Source organism: Somniosus microcephalus, chromosome 13 (genome assembly GCF_052327205.1).
Source record: "Somniosus microcephalus isolate GS21.2 chromosome 13, FLI_Smic_1.0, whole genome shotgun sequence".
In the NCBI taxonomy this organism is placed as follows: Eukaryota; Metazoa; Chordata; class Chondrichthyes; order Squaliformes; family Somniosidae; genus Somniosus; species Somniosus microcephalus.
The window spans coordinates 10,171,215-10,191,853 of NC_140999.1; the positions used below are offsets into that span (position 1 = coordinate 10,171,215).

Sequence of the window (20,639 nt, forward strand, 5' to 3'; positions counted from 1 at the left end):
TGGTCTTCAGTCGCCTGAGGAAGAGTGTTCGAAGGCTGCACTGGCACACTGAAGGCGGTGCTGGACTTAGTCATCAACGTCTGCCCTTGCTGACAGTAGGCTCCCGAGGTATGGAAAGTATTGTCCAAGGCCTCATCGTGGATTTTGATAATCGGGGGGCAGTACTGTGTGGCGGGGGCAGGTTGGTGGAGGACCTTTGTCTTACGGATGTTTAGTGTAAGACCCATACTCTCGTACGATCCATACTCTCGTACGCTTCGGTGAAGGTGTTCACGATGGTTTGGAGTTCGATTTCAGTGTGCGCAGACGCAAGCGTCGTCTGCATACTGTAATTCGACGACAGAGGATGGGACGATCTTGGATCTGGAGGCGAAGGTTGAACAGTTTCCCGTTTGCTCTGTAGATTAGTTCCACTCCAGCGGGGAGCTTACTGAGGGAGAGATGGAACATTGCAGCAAGGAAGATCGAGAAGAGCGTTTGTGCGATGACACAGCCTTGCTTGACCCCGGTCTGTATGTGAATTGGGTCTGTGGTGGCTCTGGTGGTCAGGATCACGGCTTGCATGTCGTCATGAAGCAGGCGGAGGATGGTGACAAACTTTTGAGGGCAGCCGAATTTGAGGAAGGCACTCCATAATCCCTCACGGCTGACAGTGTCGAAAGCCTTTGAGAGGTCAAAGGTGGCCATGTACAGCGGTTGGTGCTGTTCACCGCGTATCAAATACAAGCAAAATGCAGGGAAGATAATGTCCATTGTGCCCCTTAGTGGGCGGAATCCGCATTGAGACTCTGGGAGAAGCTCTTCAGCCACTGGAAGACGATTGAGGAGGATTCTTGATGACTTTCCCTGTGGCAGACAGTAGGGAAACTCCTCTGTAATTACCGCAATCGGACTTATCACCTTTCTTGAAGATGGTCACGATTACGGCGTTTGAGAACCCCTGGCATGCTCTCTTCCATCCAAATAAGAGAAATGAGTTCATGCATTCGCGCCAATAGTGCTTCTCCGCCATGCTTCAATGCCTCGGCAGGGATTCCATCTGCTCCTGAGGCCTTGTTGTTCTTCAGTAGCCGGATAGCCTTTTCAACCTCATGCCGGGCTGGGGTTGTGCCGAGGTAGTGGCGGGTAGCATGCTGCGTGATGGAGTGGAGGACAATCGCGAAGAGTGCGTCTCGGTTAAGGAGATCTTCGAAGTGCTCCTTCCAGCGGGCACTGACTGCCTCTGTCCTCGAGTACCTCTCCACTCTTGGCCCGCAGTGGGGTAGGACCTTGGGCTGTAGGTGGTCTTGACTGCACTAAAGAATTCACGCACATCGTGGTTGGCAGCTAGCTGCTGGATCTCCTGCACTTTCTCCACCCACCATCTGTTCTTTAAGTCGCGAGTTTTTTGTTGGACCTCGGCCTTCAGGCGTCTATAGAGCTGCTTTCTTGCTCTCGGGTTGTGTTGCCGTTTCCAGATCAGGAATGCCTTGTGCTTGCAGCTTATTAGCTCCTGGATCTCCTGGTTGTTCTCGTTGAACTAGTCTTGGTGTTTCCTGGTCGAGTGACCGAGCGTCTCTTCACAGGTGCTGTTTATGGAGGCCTTGAGTGCAGACCAGGCGCTGTGGACACTGTCTGAATCACTGGGAGTCGTCAGGTTAGTTGAGAGGCGCAGGCCGAATAGGGCTTTCTTAGCAGGGTCTGAGTGCTCCAGCGTTGATTTTCCTGCGGCATTGTTTCCGTTGCCACCACTGTTTTGGGGCTACATTGATGGAGATGACAGAGCGGATTAGGCGGTGGTCAGCTCCCATCATGGTGCGGGTGATGCGGACACCCTTGTGGTCCCTCACTCAGACGATGACGTAGTCCAGCAGATGCCAGTGCTTGGAGCAAGGGTGTTGCCATGAAGCCTTGTACTTTTCTCTCTGACGGAACAAGGTGTTGGTTATGACAAGGCCATGTTCTAAGCATTGACAGAAGGAGGGCACCGTTGGAGTTGGCTTTCCCTACAGATCACACCTCCCCAGAGGTCTGTGTCCTTTCCAACTCTGGCGTTAAAGTCGCCAAGGAGGATCAGCTTGTCGCCCGTTGGGACAGGGATTGTTTGAAACTGGAGTAGAATTCCTCTTTGGTCTCATCTGCATCTTCCAGTGTTGGGGCATACGCACTGATGACTGTAGCGCACTGGTTCCGGGCTAGGGTGAGCCGAAAAGTCGTGAGACGCTCATTTATACCGCTAGGAGAGTCTCCGAGACGCCCAACCAGTTCATTTTTTAGGGTGAAGCCTACCCCATGGAGGCAGCACTCTTCTTCAGGTTTGCCTTTCCAGAAGAAGGTGTAACCACCGCCTTGCTCCTTGAGCTGGCCTTCCCCTGCCTGCCGGGTCTCACTTAGGGCAGTGATGTCTATGTCGAAACATAGTGAGCTCCTGGGCAACAGCAGCAGTACGGCGTTCCGGTCTGTCGCTGTTGGGGTTGTCCATGAGGGTCCTGACGTTCCAGGTCCCGAACTTCATTTTAAAGGGTGGAAGGTGCCTGTGCTGGGTGGCGAGTGGGCAACGATATACAATAAACAAACTGTGTGAATTGGGGAAAATCTGTGTCCCAGGAGGCTGTGCCTCAATTAGTTTGCATTTATATTAATGCTGTTTTAAATCTAGATTAGAGGAGACTGAAAAACTAGGTGTACAAGTCTACCGCTGGGAGAAGCAGGAGACAGAGCTAGCAGTGTAAACATCAGTGCTGGAATTTGAATTAAAACAAGGCCAATTAAATGCAACTAGAAAATCTGAGTTTCTGGAATCATGTTTTCAGATTAAATGCGGATACAGGCCAACTACAAACTTGATAATGTTGTTTGGCTACAAGGCAACACACTCATTACATGTACTGAAGGCAATATATCCTCAATGGGTCATGGTCTGGCTCTCCTGTCTCCATATGTAATTCCGAACACAGTGCATGATCAGTTTCCACCGCACTCTGCGGCTGATGCAACTGGTCAATGATATTTTGTAACTACGACTGAAAATAGCATTTCTACCAAGTTTTATTTAACTTTAAATCCACTTCCAAGATCGATCATCGTACATATACACTCAGCATGACTTCAAATGGGTAACTCAGTTAATGTCCATAAAAAAAAATCTCAAAATGTGGTACTCATTACAACTGTTCTGACCTGAAACAATGTGTTCCTGTTGAAGAATCAGACCTAAAAAGGTACAGCACAGTGATGGGAAAGATTCACTGCAACTTTTGAACGTTCTGTTAAGGACTCTGTGGCATTCACAGAAACAGGAGCAATGAGTTCAATTGGCAACAAAAATGACAACTATTTTTTTCTGCAAGTATGAAAAAAGTGAAGTTGTAAACTGTACAATTCACTGTATTACTAAGTACTGTAATAGGATAGGCAGAAACAGCCTTCTTTTACACAGATTACCTTTTTTAATAAACAGAGATTGACATTTTAGATGCTCAGGGCCAAAAACAAACAACCCAGAACAACTGAATGTGCTTGCTCCATGGGAGTAATGATCAGTCTCTCACACAAGACCATTCTTTTTTCTCTCTAATGATACTGCTGCTTTCAAACTTTTTAGTGCACTAACAGAACTGCTTTTGAGTTCATTGGCAGGCTAGTGTTTATTAACTGGTGCTATGATTATAGAGTCCTGATACTAAATCATAATGCTCAGATTATGCCAATTCTGAATTTAGCAGCATGGTCTTCAAACAGGATAGTAACACATGAATTTTCAATGTTTTTAGATTGCATGGTGTTTCAGTTCAACTTGGTACAGATAAAACCTATCCTGGAGTGGACCTTGGTTAACTCCATCAATTTGAAAGTGCCTTTCACAACCTCAGGGCGTCCAAAAGCACTTTACAGCCAATTAAGTATTTTTTGAAGTGTAGTCACTGTTGTAATGTAGGAAACGTGGCCGCCAATTTGTGCACAGCAAGCTCCCACAAATAGCAACGTAATAATGACCAGATAATCTGTTTTAGTGATGTTGGTTGAGGGATAAATATTGGCCAGGTTCATATAAAATTATGAAAGGTTTGGACAAATTGGATTCAAGTGTGCTTTTCTGCCATGTACAGAATTTCAGTACAAGGGGGTCATATTTACAAAAGAATAAACTTGTATTTATATAGCACCTTTCACAAACTCAGGACATCCCAAGCCGCTTCACAACCAATAAAGCACTTTTGATGTGTAGCCACTATTGTAATGTAGAAATCACAACAGTCAATATGCACAAAGCACTGTCCCACAAACAGCAATGAAATAAATGCGCAGGTCATCTGTTTTAGGTGTTCGTTGACAAATTAACAAAAGAAAATAGGAAATACAAGAGGAACTTAAAAAAAAAACACGGTGGAAAGTATGTGGAACAGATTACCAGCACAGGTCGTGGAACAAGAAACCATAATGGATTTCAAAGAGGAACTAGAGAGGTTCTTGAACAGACAGGTTTTTGTGGAGAGACTAAAGAAGCTGGGATTGCTCTCCTTAGAGCAAAGGTTAAGGGGAGATTTAATACTTATTTTGATTAAGTAATGGAGCAACTGTTTCCACTGGGTCGGTAACTAGAGGACAGAGATTTAAGGCAATTGGCAAAAGAACCAAAGGGAAGCTGAGGAGTTTTGATCTGGAATTCACGGCTTGAAAGGGAAGCAGATTCAATCACAACTTTCAAAAGGAAATTGGATATATACTTGAAGAGGAAAAATTTGCAGGGCAAGGGGGGGGGGGGGGAAGAGCAGGGGAGCGAGACTAATTGGGTAGCTCTTCCAAAGAGTCAGCGCAGGCACGATGGGCCGAATGGCCTCCTTCTGTGCCATACAAGTCTATGATTCTATGAAGTGGCACTCATTATTAGAAATGTATCAAGAATACAGTGGATAGGTGGGCTAGATGGACTGAAGGTCTCCTGCCTTAAACTGATACTATGCTACTATAAATCAGCTGCCCTATTCACAACCAAGTTTGATGTAACTTTCAAAACCGAGCATTAGCGTCACTCAAAGCAGGATTGTTGGGTTTAGTTTAAACTAGAATTGCTTGACTAAATGATTGACTAAGATTATATTACATTGCGATACATAGGATTAATGACCATTACTTTGCGAATTTGCCAATGTCCACTCATGATGGGTCTCTGCTTTAAGTAACAATTAAAGCTGGGAGCTAAGTGCGTCAGGTATTCCTTGATCAGTGCTGACAAAACGCAAAACGCGCCCCCCCCCCCCCCCCACACACGTGCACACAATCCTCTGACATTTACGCTGTAATATTCTTATTACACAAAATGCAGGAACTGTTTGAAGTGGCTCAATAACAGGTCTATGCTTGCGATAGAAGTCTGGTGTTAATAAAAAAGAGTATTATCTGCTTCATTAATTCTTGATACTGTAGGAACTGGGGTTCCTAGCCGAAGAATTGAGATCGACTCAGAAAATCAAAAACAATAAAATTTAATGAACAAAGCTGTACATGAAACTGCAGGATACAATGCAAATAGGTCTGGTCTGCTTGAAAGCCTCTCTGGAAACTGCTAGAAGGTTCCGAGCTCAACTGCTAGAAGGTTCCGAGCTCTGACGTCATGACGTCATCACGTTCTTCCCGCCGTTGAGAGATCACGTGACGGACTGCATGATGTCATCACGCGGAGTACAGGAAAGAAGCCCTAGTACAGTTAACAGATACATTAAACGTGCAGCCCCCAGCTGTACTACATTGCTGTAAAAGGAATTATATACAATTGTCCGTAATCCTCTGGTGGTTCCGCCACATGCGCCCCCCCCAGAATTGCTTTTAACAGAGAAGGTAAGGAGAGAAGGGGGTCTGACAAGTCTGTCCGACCGACTGCGATACCCCGGCAGCTGGAACGGAGCGCTAGAAGACGAACTGGCCGTTGGCTGTGGTTGGGATGACGCCGCAGGCGGAGAAGAGGAGGCCGGCTGTGGTCGACCCGGTGAAGCGGGCACTGGCGACTCGGCGGATGACTGTGGCTGTACTGGACCGGCAGTCGACGGTGGACGACCACGACGAGGCGGCGACGACTGGTTCGCTCAGATCTAGATGCGCCGGTTTCAACTGGTCGATGGAGATGTGGTCAGGCTTACCGCCGACGTCAACTGTGAAGGCCTTGTCACTGACGAGATGACGCGGAACAGACCTGTGTAAGGCGGTTTGAGCTGGTTTTTGCGAGCATCCTGTCGAATGAACACGTATTCGGCGCTCTTAAGATCCACCGGGACATGGGAGCGCTGCAGGTCATGATGCGACGTAGGCACTGGGATGAAATTCCTAGCCGCTTCCTGCTGGCTGACGAGCTGCTGAGCTGGGGACCAGGGTTCCGTGTGAGGAGGAAGAAAATCGCCAGGCACTCAGTGGTTGGCCGTAAACCAGCTTTGCTGAAGAAGAATGCAGGTCGCCTTTAGGCGCCGTGCGAAGACCTAGCAGCACCCAAGGGAGCCTGTCCACCCAACTAGGCCCACGGAGACTAGCACGCAGTGCGGCTTTAAGGGACCTGTGGAATCTTTCACACAGACCATTCGCCTGTGGATGATAGGCAGTGGTACGATGAAGCTTGGCGCCCAAACCTTGAGCTACGGCGTTCCAAAGCTCAGAGGTAAATTGAGGCCCCCGGTCGGAGGAGATGTCAACCGGTATCCCAAACCGAGCTACCCACGCCAAGATGAAGGCTCTGGAGACGTCTGCCGCTGTGGTGGCAACCAAAGGAATTGCCTCTGGCCACCTGGTGGTGTGGTCTACCACGGTGAGGTGGTGAGTGTACCTGCGAGAGGAAGGGAGAGGACCAACCAGGTCAAAGTGCACATGGTCGAATCGACGCTCCGGAACCGGAAAAGTGGCGACTGGGGCCTTAACATGGCGTTGTATCTTGGACTTCTGGCAACTCACGCAGGTATTGGTCCAGTCACTGACGTCGAGATGCATGCCCTTCCAGACGAATTTCTTTGCCATGAGTCGTTGTGACGCTCTCATGCCAGGGTGACAACCCGTGGATAGTGTCGAAAATTCTCCTGCGCCATTCGACTGGAATGATTGGACGTGGGACGCCCATCGAGATGTCACACAGGAGTGTGGTCCCTGCGGCCTGGAAACTGACATCAGCCACTTGTAAGCTGGAAGGTGTGGTCCGGTATGCCTGCACTTCAGGGTCTGCCTTCTGTTCTTTTGCCAAACCAACAGTCGACTCCCAGGTGTACTGCGTGGAGCTGGGCGCGGGAGAGACAATCCGCCACCAGGTTGTCTTTGTCGGTTGTAAATTCAGATATGAAAGTAAGATGACGTTGTTGCCGTGTCTTGGCCATCAGAAAAGTAAGTGGCTTGTGGTCTACAAAAGCCATGAATGGGCGTCCTTCCAGTAGGAAGAGAAAATGGCGGATGGCCAGAAACAATGCCAACAACTCCCTATCAAAAGTACTATACTTGCGTTCATTCTTCCACAATTGGCAGCTGAAGAAAGCCAGTGGTTGCCATGTGCAGTGGACCCACTGCTCCTGTACTGCCCCGATGGCATAATCAGATGCGTCGGTGGTAAGGGCAATGGTTGCGCCCGGAAGTGGGTGTGCCAACATGGTCGCAGCAGCCAAAGCGTTCTTAGTGTCGAGGAAAGTCTGGTCCATCTGGGTGTCCAATTGATCGGGTCTTTGCCCAATTTACCTCTGAGGGCCTCGTACAAAGGTTGCATCAACAATGCCGCCTTGGGGACGAACCGATGATAAAAATTGACCATTCCCAGAAATTCCTGGAGGGCCCTGATGGTCTGAGAAAGAGGGAACGAGGTGACTGCTTCCACCTTCGTGGCCAGCGGGACGGCGCCTTCTGAGGTGATTGTGTCCCAGGAAATCAATGCTGTGCAGCCCAAACTGGCACTTGGCCGGGTTGATGATAAGGCCATGTTGGCCGAGACGAGAAAAAAGGGTAATGTGTTCTTTCGTGCTGTTACTGGCAATAAGGATGTCGTCTAGGTAGACGAAGATGAACGGCAGATCACGCAACACGGAATCCACGAGACGTTGGAAGGCTTGTGCTGCATTCTTCAGCCCAAACGGCATACGAAGGAACTCAAAGAGCCCGAAAGGTGTGATGACAGCAGTTTTGGGGACGTCCTGAGGATGCACGGGCACTTGATGATTTCCAAAGTAGACCTCGTCCGAGGCGAAGATGGAATTCCCTGCCAGATGGGCCGAAAAATCCTGAATGTGAGGAATTGGGTACCGATTCGGTGTGGTAGCCTCATTCAGGCGTCTCTAGTCGCCGCATGGTCGCCATCCGCCGCCTGGCTTAGGAACAATGTGTAATGGCGAGGGCCAAGGACTATTCGAACGTCGAATAATCCCCAGGCGTTCCATTGTATGGAACTCCGCCTTGGCGGCCGCCAGTTTAGCAGGTTCCAGCCTTCAAGCTCGCGCATAAACGGGGGATCCTGTCGTGGTAATGTGGTGCGCCACACCGTGCCTCGCGACTGAAGAAGAAAATGTGGGCCTGGTGAGCTCAGGGAACTCACTGAGAAGACGAGAGAACTCATTTGGAGATGGGACTGCACAGGCAACTGACCAAGACATCGCGGTGCTTCGGTGGCAGGGGACAGAGTGAAAAGTGGAGGCACTGATTAGCCGGCAGTGTCGGACGTCGACGAGAAACCCGTTTGCGCAGAAGAAATCTGCCCCCAGGATGGCTTGTGAGACTTTCGCCGTGATGAACTCCCAAACAAAACGTTGGCCGCCAAAACTCAACTGGACCCTACGCTTTCCGAACGTGCGAATGGCCGCACCATTGGCTGCCTCGAGGGGGGGGGGGACCTTGACCGCCGGATTGAAGATCTAGCTTCAACGCTGGTAAGATACTGCACTGGGAGCCAGTATCAGAGAAAACGTCGCCCTGACAGGGAGTCTGTAATGTATAGGAGTTTCCCTGCTGACCCAACGGCCATCGCAACTCCGGCGCGTCCCTTAGGCCTTATTGATCTTCTCAGAAACCGCTGGTTTGAGGTAGGTTTTTTTTTTTTTTGTTTAGAAACTGCAGGGCGGACGGCAATTTCTGGCCTTCGCGCCGAAACGAGCGTGGTATGCACGCCAGCCTGCAGGAGTCGTCGTCAGATTCGCTCTTGTGGGGGATGGGCACCTCGTGGCTGCACAAGATTGTTGAGGCGGTGAATATTTTATCCGCTTCCGCGGCGAGTTCAGCACAATCCGTGATCGCGGAACTGGCCAAGGCCGTCTGTACTGACTCTGGTAGTTGACAGAGAAACAGCTCGTGGAACAGAAAACATTGCGATTTGGAGCCCAAAAGCGTGAGCATTTGGCTCATGAGCTCTGAGGGTTTTGAGTCCCCAAGGCCGGACATGGAGATAAGTCTGTGAGCGCGCTCCGACTTGGACAGACCGAAAATCTGCAGTAAACGTGCTTTTCAAGCTTCATACTTGCCATCGTTCGGTGGACTCTCGAGGAGGCGGACGACCCGCGAGGCCGTGGCGCTGTCGAGGGTGGAGACCACTTAATAATAACAACGGGTCGAATACGCTGCTACTCCCCGGATTGCAAATTGGGCTTCCGCCTGGAAAAACCACGCGGCCGGTTGTTGCTCCCAAAATTGCAGCAGTTTGAGGGCGACGGCGTTCGTGTCCATGATGTAACTTCAACGAAAATTGTTCGAAGAAATCGGGGTCACCAATGTAGGAACTGGGGTTCCTAGCCGAAGAATTGAGATCGACTCAGAAAATCAAAAACAATAAAATTTAATGAACAAACGAAGCTGTACAGGAAACTGTAGGATACAATGCAAACAGGTCTGGTCTGCTTGAAAGCCTCTCTGGAAACTGCTAGCAGGTTCCGAGCTCAACTGCTAGAAGGTTCCGAGCTCTGACGTCATCACGTTCTTCCTGCCGTTGAGATCACGTGACAGACGGCATGACGTCATCATGCAGCGTACAGGAAAGAAGCCCTAGTACAGTTAACAGATACATTAAAAGGTGCAGCCCCCAGCTGTACTACATTGCTGTAAAAGGAATTATATACAATTGTCCGTAATCCTCTGGTGGTTCCGCCACAAAACCGTCAATAAAAAACAATTTCAAATTAATCATATCCTTATTTTTGCAATAGGAGTCGTTCCATCAACATATGGAGCAAAATATGACTAAATAGGTGACGGACTTCCTAATAAGCAGAAAACTGGTGTGAAACTTTCTAGGGAGTACTTTAACGCGTAAAGCATCATTTTTTGGCTTGTTCCCAGCAAAAATATTCCTAATTTTAAAAAAAAAATTGGTAATTGATGCATTCATTTCTGGGATGCCACTAAACAGAACTTAGCAACTTCAGTATGAAAAAACAGTAAATCCTGAAGGATCAATGCATAAAACCATTGCCTGATATGATCACGTTTGCCCCATGTGACATAAGTTAACAGAGTTCAGCCTAGGCTGCAGTGGGGGTACCACAATTGACCTCTACATCCCTAGGCTTTGGAGGAGGTAAGATTTAATTACTGAATACAACTCCTGTTTCTGTCGATGTTGTACGTGGGAATGATTGGGATCGGTTACAATGATCCTCAGTCAATGCGAATTCTCGTTGTCCAGGTTCAGGCGTGAGAAAAGCTGCACGGACATTTCTTTAAAATATGATTTTCTTAATACTTTCTGCTATGAAGTTACGCAGGAACTATGGAGGAATGTTGGCCAGGACACTGGGAGAAGTCCTTGTTCATTTTGAAGAGCACGTTGGAATCTTTAACATGTCTGAACCAGCAGATGGGCCTCTATTGAATCTGCCTAATCAAAACAACAGCATTTCCAACACTATCACTCCCTCAGTATTGCACAGAAGTGTCAGCCTAGGTCATATGGGCTGAAAGTGAGTAGGATTTAACCCACAACTTTGACTCAGAGGCGAGGTGCTACCAACTTAGCCAACCTGACATTTGTGCTTTTTGAAAGGAAAAAAAAAAAATGGCACATTAAGCAGAGTCTAAACCATGTGCGTGGTTTTGGTTATGATGGTCTCCCCAGTACAAATAACGTCACATGATTTTTTATTTTTTTTTATTTACAGGATTTCCACCCCCTCGACAGTGAGCAGGGGAGCAACAAATGCTTGGCTATAGTGAAAATGCTTACGTAATGGGCAACATTTCCCCACTCACACTCCTACTGCTTTACATACAGGCCTCACCCAAACAGACAGCCCGACACACAGACCGCCCCCACACAGAATGCAGAAGTGTGAAATGCAAGTGACCACAACATTTTATGAAAGGCAAATGGTACCGTTGAAGAAACAGCTTCTAAATGTTGTGTGCTTTTCCCCCAAATTTTCCCCTCCTCTGTTGAAGATGTGGTCTTTTTTAGTACAGTTTCACAGGCACCACCAGCGTTTTGGTACTTCACACAAGTGCAAACTGCATGGGAAGAAAGATGGATATCTAAAAGATAGATATCTAAAAGATAGATAGAAAGGGAACGTTTTTAAAAGTGCCTGATCGTCCTCAGGATGTTCCAAAGTGGATCACTAGTTAATATTTTCTTGGTAGTAGTCATACATATAGGCAAACGTAGGAGCTAATTTGCAGAGGTCCCACAAACAGCAAATGAGATGAATGATCGGCTAGTCGGCTTTGGCTAATGTTGGTTTGGGGAAATGTTGACCAGGACACCAGATATATTCCCCTGTTCTTTAAATATTGTTATGGGATCTTTTATATCTACCTATATAAACAGCAAGGTGGAACCTTGGTTTAAGGTCTCATATGGAAGAGGGCATATTAGACAATGCAACATTCCCTCAGTACGGTGTTGAAATACCGAAATCTACTCAGTTGAACAAAAAAAAGTAAATGCAGTATTTTTATATAATGGAGATTCCTTTGCGGCTCTGCCATGTTTGTGCATCTCCAAATATAGGCATGTTCAAGTACAGGGAACTGAAAGCACTTCTGAAAAGATCTGTCTCTATTGTTCTCTGGAATGAGGTGCAAATACATTTGAAGTGAGATGTAATTTTCATTAAATAAACAGAAAAATGCTGTAAATACTCAGGTCAGATAGCATCTGTGAAGAGAAAAACAAAGTTAACATTTCAGGTCGATGACCTTTCATGATTTCCAGGTACAACTGTTGAAGCTCTGGGATTAGGTCTTCCTGCAAATATTGCAAGATAAGCACGACTTAAGACTGCTGCTTCTGTATTCATTCTACTCTGGGGAAAAAAGACTCAAAACTACCCAAATGATCAATACCAGTTTGTTGAGTCACAAATGGGAGTCAAATTACCATCATGGGTGAAGTCATCTACTATCCTACTCACTATTTACTATGTTGCCAAGTTTTGTATCATCTGCAAACTTCAGATTTGTACTACCTACACCCAAATCCAGGGCTATAACACAAGAAAAGCAATGGTCTTAATACTGACCCCTGGGAGACCCCACGGCATACTTCTCTCCAGTCAGAAAAACATCCAATCACCACTACTCTCTGCCTCCGATCCCTTAGCCAATTACGTACCCAAGTTACCACCATCCCTTTACTACCATGTGCTTCCATTTTCTGAAAAAGTCCATTATGTGATACTTTAATGCCTTTTGAAAGTCCATATATGCAATATCTACTGCACAACCTTCATCAACCCTCTCTGTAACTTCATCAAAAATCTCAGGTTAGTCAGACAATTTGCCTTTTTCAAATCTATGCTCGCTGTTCATTTTTAACCCGTGCCTCTCCAAGTGAGAATTAATTCTGTCCTTGACAATGATTTCTAATAGTTTTCCCCACCACTGACATTAGACCGATTGGCCTGTAGTTACCAGGTTTATCCCTCTCCCCTTTTTTGAACAGGGGTGTAACATTTGCAATCCTCCAGTCCTCTGGCACTACTCCCATATCCAAGCAGGATTGAAAGATTGCGGCAAGAACTTTTATCTCCACATATATCTGCTAACTCATCTCCTTTCTATAAAAGGTCATCCGCCTGAAACGTTAACTCGGTTTCTCTCTTCACAGATGCTGCCTGACCTGCTGAGTGTCTCCAGCATTTTCTGTTTTTATTTTAGGTTTCCAGCATCTGCAGTATATATTGATAAATGTGCCATCGCTGGCAGAAGTAACAGGCACCCACTGCAGACAGTATCAATATGAAAACCCCTTTACAGCAAGGCCCAAGAATGGCAGGCAGATATAGCCATTATCCTAGACCAGCCAATTCCAAGCTGTCTTTTGTCTCCACTAGTCCTATTACCATCTCGTCTGGTTTTGAATACCTCTTAATGTCTCTTTACTTTTGTTCTCTCCCAGCCCTGCCTTTCGATCTATTCCATTTCCTTTCCAGTTTTGCAAAAGGGTTAGACCCAAAACGTCGACTCTAATTTCTCTCCACGGATGTTGCCTGGCCTGCTGAGTTTTTCCAGCATTTTCTGTTGTTATTCAGCCAATTCTGTAGTTTTTTTTTTTTTTTTTTTTTTTTTTTTTTTTAAGCGCAGCAGAGAGTTTAAAGAGATGGAGTAGGAGTTAAGGTTTGTCAGAAAGACTGAAGTAAAATGGTGCACATGTAGGTTGTACTAGTGCAGGAGTGTGCATACTACAGCCCACACACCCCAACAAATTTAGCCCAAGCAGCCCAGAAAACTGTTCAATTTGCACTTGTATTTCTTATTCCTCAATTTGTCCTATTTGAATTTTGAGAGCTTAGCAGCTTAGAAAGTACTGTTCTTCGCATGGATTGATAGATAAATTGTAAATGTGAACACCTAGATATGTTTGTATGTGCAGCTTCAGATATTTACAAATTAGTGGGATTGATTTAAAATTTAATTGCCATCCCACAGGCTCCAAATGCTGTGTGCTCAAGTGGTCCATGAAAGTTTAAAAAAACTTGGCACTCCTCTACTAGCGAATAGGTTTATTTATCAAAAGTTTGCAGAATCTGGTTTGGTAGCTGTAACAGTAGAACAATAGATTTCAGTTTGCAGGGGTCATAGCATGATTTTCAGTGGGCTAATTTAAGTAGCTTTTAAGGCAGGCCACTAATTGGAACCTCAGTCCTAAGGTAGCCTAGCTTACAGGGAGAAAAACATAGCATGCAGAAGCAAACTTCCTGTAGGGCCAGTATGGAGAAGCATCTAGGACAACTGTGGAGAAGGCCACAACCGTCAACAGTCCTACCCAACCTCGAGGGAAGTGGCAATAGCCATTAAACGGCAACGTGAACTTCAGGAATCCAATCAGGGAGAAAAAAAGGCTAAAGCTTTTTAAAAAAAAAAAAACACCAATGGGAATCTACAAGATTTATTGCTCAGTATCATGTGGGAATCTCAGCCAGGGCAGAACGAGGGTGACAAGCAGAAACTTCCTTTCAGGAAATCAAGTCCAGTCTGCATTTATGTGCACATAACTCCTATTGGGTTATTGCAAGTTATCTGAGAGAGGCAGGAGAGCAGGTCACCACAAACTCTCATTCTGGGAGTGTGGCATCAGAGGGGTGATGGCACCGATATATGTAAGTGTTCAAATCTATATAAACATATTCAAAAATGCTTATAGAAATCACATTAGACACTTCAGTGAGTTAGTTAGAAACCAGGAGTCTGAATTTCCCCACCTACTCTCATACAATCAATTGGTATTCAGTGGTCAATTTAAATTAATTTTGTGTCCTTTCTTGTAAAATGCAACATTTGAGAGTTTGTGTTCTAAATAAAATTGTGCCTCAACTCTCCCCGGAACTACTATTTAGAGGTCAAAACCGCAACAGCCTGAAATCTAGAACAACGTATTTTTAATGTTATCATAACCTGATCATTTCAGAACCATGAATTTACCCAAATGAAAGAGATACTTGATAAATGATTCATACAGCTACAGGAGGAGCACACACACATCTTACTGTAATCTCAATGATTACCCTTTGTGACTGTGTACATTCCTCTCCAAATGTTTTCAAAAGTCACCATCAGAAATGTAAATTATCCGACTAGAATCTAGTTATAAAGCCATAAAACTATAAACATTTACTGCACAATAGGAAGCCATTCACTGCTTCTATAATGGCTCTGCTAGAGCAATCAAAAACAACTACCACTGCCTGAGAGAGCGCCAGAGAGCAAGCGTGCGCGCGCGCCCACGCCAGAGAGCAAGCGCGCCCACGCCGGAGAGCACGTGTGAGAGAGAGCACGTGTGAGAGAGAGAGCCAGAGAGCATGAGTGAGTGAAAACATGGAAAGAGGGAGGGGGAAAACAAGGGAGAATCTGTGATGTAAGAAAACTACTAGGCACTTGGTCTAAGCGTTAAACAAAGCTTTAATCAACTGTTTTACAACATGGAGGTCTAGTTGTGTCCTTCACTAGTTCCTGTTAAGAGGGTCCTGCGCAAGCTGGGCCCGTGCCCGAGTATTTATACTCTCCCTGGACTGCGCCACCCGTAGGCCGCTCAGCATTATTTCATAAGTCTTTCTTTCATGAATGACTGATTCATGTCAATCTGTCTAGCCATAAATAATCACAATTGTGTTGGAGAGGATGTGTTGTCGAATACATCCACCCATCCCATACATAGAATATTCTTCAAAAACCGGTGAAGAAATTTCTCATAACCCTCAGTCAGGGTGAGAATTTTCAGATAATTTTCTTTTTTTTTTAAAACCTGCTCAAAAATAATAAACCAATATGGAAACCAAGGAACAACATCTTGTTGGATACCCAGATGGGCCACCAATATAACACTGTGGAAAAAGGAATATTACCTCAGAGCCAGAGATGGGAGAGGAAGTTGTACTTGGATGACCTCACCACAAACTTTCTGCACCTCCTCCAGGAAGAGAGAGAATGAAGCAAAGTCACAAATTACCACCCACTGACCCAACTGGAAACACAACAATAAGTATGTGAAAACATAGAAAAGAAATAAATGAAGAATTATTGCATTGATCTTTGAACAGCTAGTAGCAAACTCCCCTATGAATTAGGCTGAGTTCAAGACCAAGTTCCAGGATTTGAGCACATAATCCAGTAGTACTTCAGGAATGCTGCATTGCTACAAGTGCTATCTTGAGGTGTTAAATAAAAGCCTCAAGTCACCCATTTAGTGGGATGTAAAAAGAGTCCAACGCATATTCAAAGATGTGCAGGAAGTTCTTCCAGTGTCATGGCTGACATTTTTTGACCAGCCAATACCAACAAAAAAGAGTGAACTGGCAACTCATCTCATTTATGGTTTGTAATAATTAGCTGCTATGCTTGTATACATCATAATAATGTCAATACCTCAAAAGTAATTCACTGTTTGTGGCATACTTTGAGATGTCCTGCAGATAGGTAAATGCGAGTTTGTTCTTTTTACAGCCATGACAACTTTCAAAATTTAACTTTCGTGACATGCTACCACAGCCACATTACAGTTGCTATCCAAAACATTCAGACATTTGTGAATCCATATGGTGCTTGATTTTATCCAAACACATCTTCTATTCCAAATAGACCAATCCAAAAGTCTACACAATCATGGAAATTCAGGGACATTTGTCTCTACAAACTAAAAAAACTTGAGAAATACTGAGTTTATGAAACCCTGTGGAAAATTAATACCATCTTGTTCTTAAGTGGATACCAAAGAAATTAGTTTTGCATCACCTTACATTGGTGGTATTGGATTGGTTACAATGAGTCTGATGATGCACTATTTTATACTGTGTATACAAGGGCTACTAATTTATAGTAGGAGCGTTCATAATATTTTAACTCAGAGCATATTTATATGGAAACTGGCTTAGATTACAGTAGTTAATTTTATGTCTTGCTTTTTGTAAAAGCCCAGGATACAGATTATGATAATGAAGATGTTCCAGGTGACAGGGAGGTAGGAGACAGATTGCAAGTACTGCGAGAACCAGGAAGGTATTGCAGGGGAAGAACTATGAGGGGTGATCTTGCTGTTGGGAAACACCTGAAAGGGGATACGGACAAAAAAGTGTGGAAGAAGGCTTTTCTATGGGGAAGGGAGATAGTATTAGTGACTGGAGTAGCTGAGGATAGGACTGGGGGTGAAGGAGAATGAAATTCCCTTTACTTTCCAGAAGTGTAGAAAAGGGTTTCCCCAAACAGTGGCCTGGGAAATCTGCATTAATTAAAATAGAAACAGATGTTCCCGATTGTGTATGTTCTATAGAGACAATGAGCAGAAACAGATGAGGGAAGAGGAAACTGCTGCCACTGGAGAGGCAGCAGGCAGCAATGGGCCTACCTTGGGAGACCAAACTTCAAACTCTTAGGAGGTAGGTAAACCAAAGATAAACGTAACGTGACGAAGTGTGGTAGAAATAGTGCAACAGTGAATCTGAGTTACTAAAAGCAACTACTACACTTGCAGAAAGCACAACAGAATTCATTATCAAATTTAACTGCTAAAGTCGGATTAGATTTTTCTTCTTGTTGGAGCCTCTATGGTCTATGCCTAGTCCTACAAATCTGCTTCATCAATGCCACTATAGGAACTTTCACATTGCAGAAGTACAGCCGACAGCAAATCGAAATGTTCTCACCATAGCTTGCATTTGGAAATATAGCAGGGCTGACTTACGTCGTTCACTGGCAAAACAGATCGACTTTTTCATGGGTCATCAAGTGCCACCAGATTTAGGAACTCTGCTTCTGGTCAGTTTATGGCATGGGTGAAAGAGTAAATGGGGCGATCAGCCTCCGGAGGCCAGTAAAGCACCACTCTCCTGACAATGCTGCAGCAATACAAAAGCATCTTAAAAAGTGGCTGACCGAGACTCCAATTATTTATTCCAGTCACTGAATTGAAGCATCTAGCCTCTGTTCTTCACCTCCCCATTATGGTATAATGGAGACTGAAATCACTGCAAGCAAGGAATAATGAATGAGTGCATCTCCTGTTGTTCAGTGATACAGCTCCAGTGTGCATGACTGTGCCACTGAACTGTTAAACTTTCCATTTCCAAAAGTTTACTAATTAAACAATTCAGTCATTACTAAAATAATCAATGAATGTACTATTCAACTTACTGAAACTGTAGAAAGGCCAGTCTACTGAAACTGATATGGGCCCGGAATTTGTGGTCAGCGGCAAAGCGACTGCGCTCGCCACTGACTTCGAAGAAAGTTGCCCACGACGACCTAACGATCTCTGGCGTGAATTTCAGCTGTCCCAAACTTTGTTTGGATCTGCCGCCAAATCAAGCAATCCCATGTGCCTTAATTTTGCACGCTAATCTCTTATGCGGGACCTTATCGAAAGCCTTCTGAAAGTCCAAATACACCACATCCACTGGTTCTCCCTTATCTATTCTACCAGTTGCATCCTCAAAAAATTCCAGTAGATTAGTCAAGCATGATTTACCTTTTGTAAATCCATGTTGACTTTGTCCGATCCTGTCACTGCTTTCCAAGTGCTCTGCTATTACATCTTTTATAATGGACTCTAGCATTTTCCCCACTACCGATGTCAGGCTTACCGGTCTATAATTCCCCACTTTTTCTCTACCACCTTTTTTGAATAGTGGGGTAATAGCTACCCTCCAATCCATGGGTACTGTTCCAGAATCTATCGAGTTCTGGAAGATGACCAGCAATGCATCTACTATTTCTAGGGCCACTTCCTTAAGTACCCTAGGGTGTAGATTATCAGGCCCTGGGGATTTATCGGCCTTCAGTCCCATCAATTTTCCTAACACCATTTCCCTACAAATACTGATTTCTTTCAGTTCCACCCTTTCATCAGACCCTATGTTCCCCAGCATCTCTGGGGAGGTTATTTGTGTCCTCCTTTGTGAAGACAGAACCAAAATATGTATTTAGTTGGTCTGCCATTTCTTTGTTCCCCATTATAACTTCCCAATTATGACTGCAAGGGACCTACGCTTGACTTCACCAATCTTTTGCTCATCACATATCTATAAAAGATTTTACAGTCAGTTTTTATGTTCCCTGCAAGCTTACTCTCATATTCTATTTTCCCTTTCTTAATTAATCCCTTTGTCCTCCTTTGTTGAATCCTAAACTGCTCCCAATCCTCAGGATTATTGCTTTTTCTGGCCAATTTATATGTCCTCTCCTTGGATCTTATGCTATCCTTAATTTCCCTTGTTAGCCACAAGGGAAATTGGGTCGATTGGGTTTGTACTCGCTGGAGTTTAGAAGAATGAGAGGGGATCTCATCGAAACTTATAAAATTTTGACAGGACTGGACAGACTAGATGCAGGAAGGATGTTCCGGATGGTCGGGGAGTCTAGAACCAGGGGTCACAGTCTAAGGATAAGGGGTAGGCCATTTAGGACAGAAATGAGGAGGAATTTCTTCACCCAGAGAGTGGTGAACCTGTGGAATTCTCTACCACAGAAGGCAGTAGAGGTCAATACATTAAATATATTCAAGAAGGAGTTGGATATATTTCTTAAGGCTAAAGGGATCAAGGGGTATGCGGAGAAAGCAGGGAATGGGTACTGAATTTGGATTATCAGCCATGATCGCATTGAATGGCGGAGCAGGCTCGAGGGGCCAAATGGCCTACTCCTGCTCCTATCTTCTATGTTTCTATGTCTAACATTGTGTTTGGTATATGGCTTCAAATGAGAAAACAAATGTTGTCATGACTATCCCAATAGGTTAGCTCTTAAGGTGGTGAGTATATGTGACATATATAGTAGACTAGTAAGATCTCAGGTTTGATCTTTGGTCTTGAATTTAACTGATCTCTGCTAGCGAGGATATAGAACCACTAAACTGACCTCCACACCCTGGGGTCAGAAGGAGATTGGTCAGCATTCCCACTCCAGCGACCTTCAATAGTAGTACTACTTATTTGGGCATCAGGCAAGATTGGGTTCAGCCGTGATCCCTTGTGATCTCTTACCATAGAGGTTTACAAATTAATAGTGGCCATTTAGTTGAGATACCGGAGGGCACGCAGCACCCTAATTGGGAGCCAGGAATCGTCAGGAAGGAGGAGAGAAGGAAAAAAAGGGTTAAAGTTTTATTAATAATGGAGAGAAGCAGAATAAAAAATTTCAGGCATGAACACAGGTTTTTAAACATATGCGAATTATGTCAAACAATAAAGGATATTTTTTTTTTTTAGGTGATTTCTTCAAACACAAGTAGAAAACTGTTTTTCCAATGAATTGCACACACACACTGCCACCTTATGCAACTGTTGAGACAAAGAAACAAGAGTTCAGTGGTTGTGTTGGCGGCAGTGGAGGGCGGGAAGGAGGGTGGAGGGGAAGAGGCATTGAAGTACAGACCGCTATAAACAATAGCCTTACGTTACTGTTGAGAAATGTATAACTGTACTCACTTCCTGTAGTGTGGTAGTTTGACTATCACTTGGCCCCACCTCACCTGTAGCAGGTCACGTGCTGCTTTGTGGAGTCTCTCTTAGGTCACTGGATCAAACTCGGAGAAAAATTTTAATCCTGTACAGGGCTGGCTCAAGCTGCCTCCTACTAACCACAGTATCAAAGTCTACTGCGTGATAACCAACCCAAGCTGCTTTCTTTTTGTGTAGAAAGGTCACAACTGGCTCAGTGTACTTCCCACAGATAAAGATCTGGATTAACGTTGCATAGCCCAATCATATCTAATTACTACAAACCACACATACATACAA

The 20,639-nt window shown here is 45.0% G+C and overlaps 1 protein-coding gene across 8 annotated transcripts in view; it reads right to left on the reverse strand.

Annotated features, from left to right (window-relative positions):
* gng7 (guanine nucleotide binding protein (G protein), gamma 7) overlaps nucleotides 1-20,639 on the reverse strand; it is a 211,419-nt gene that overhangs the window by 115,555 nt on the left and 75,225 nt on the right. The window lies entirely within an intron of this gene.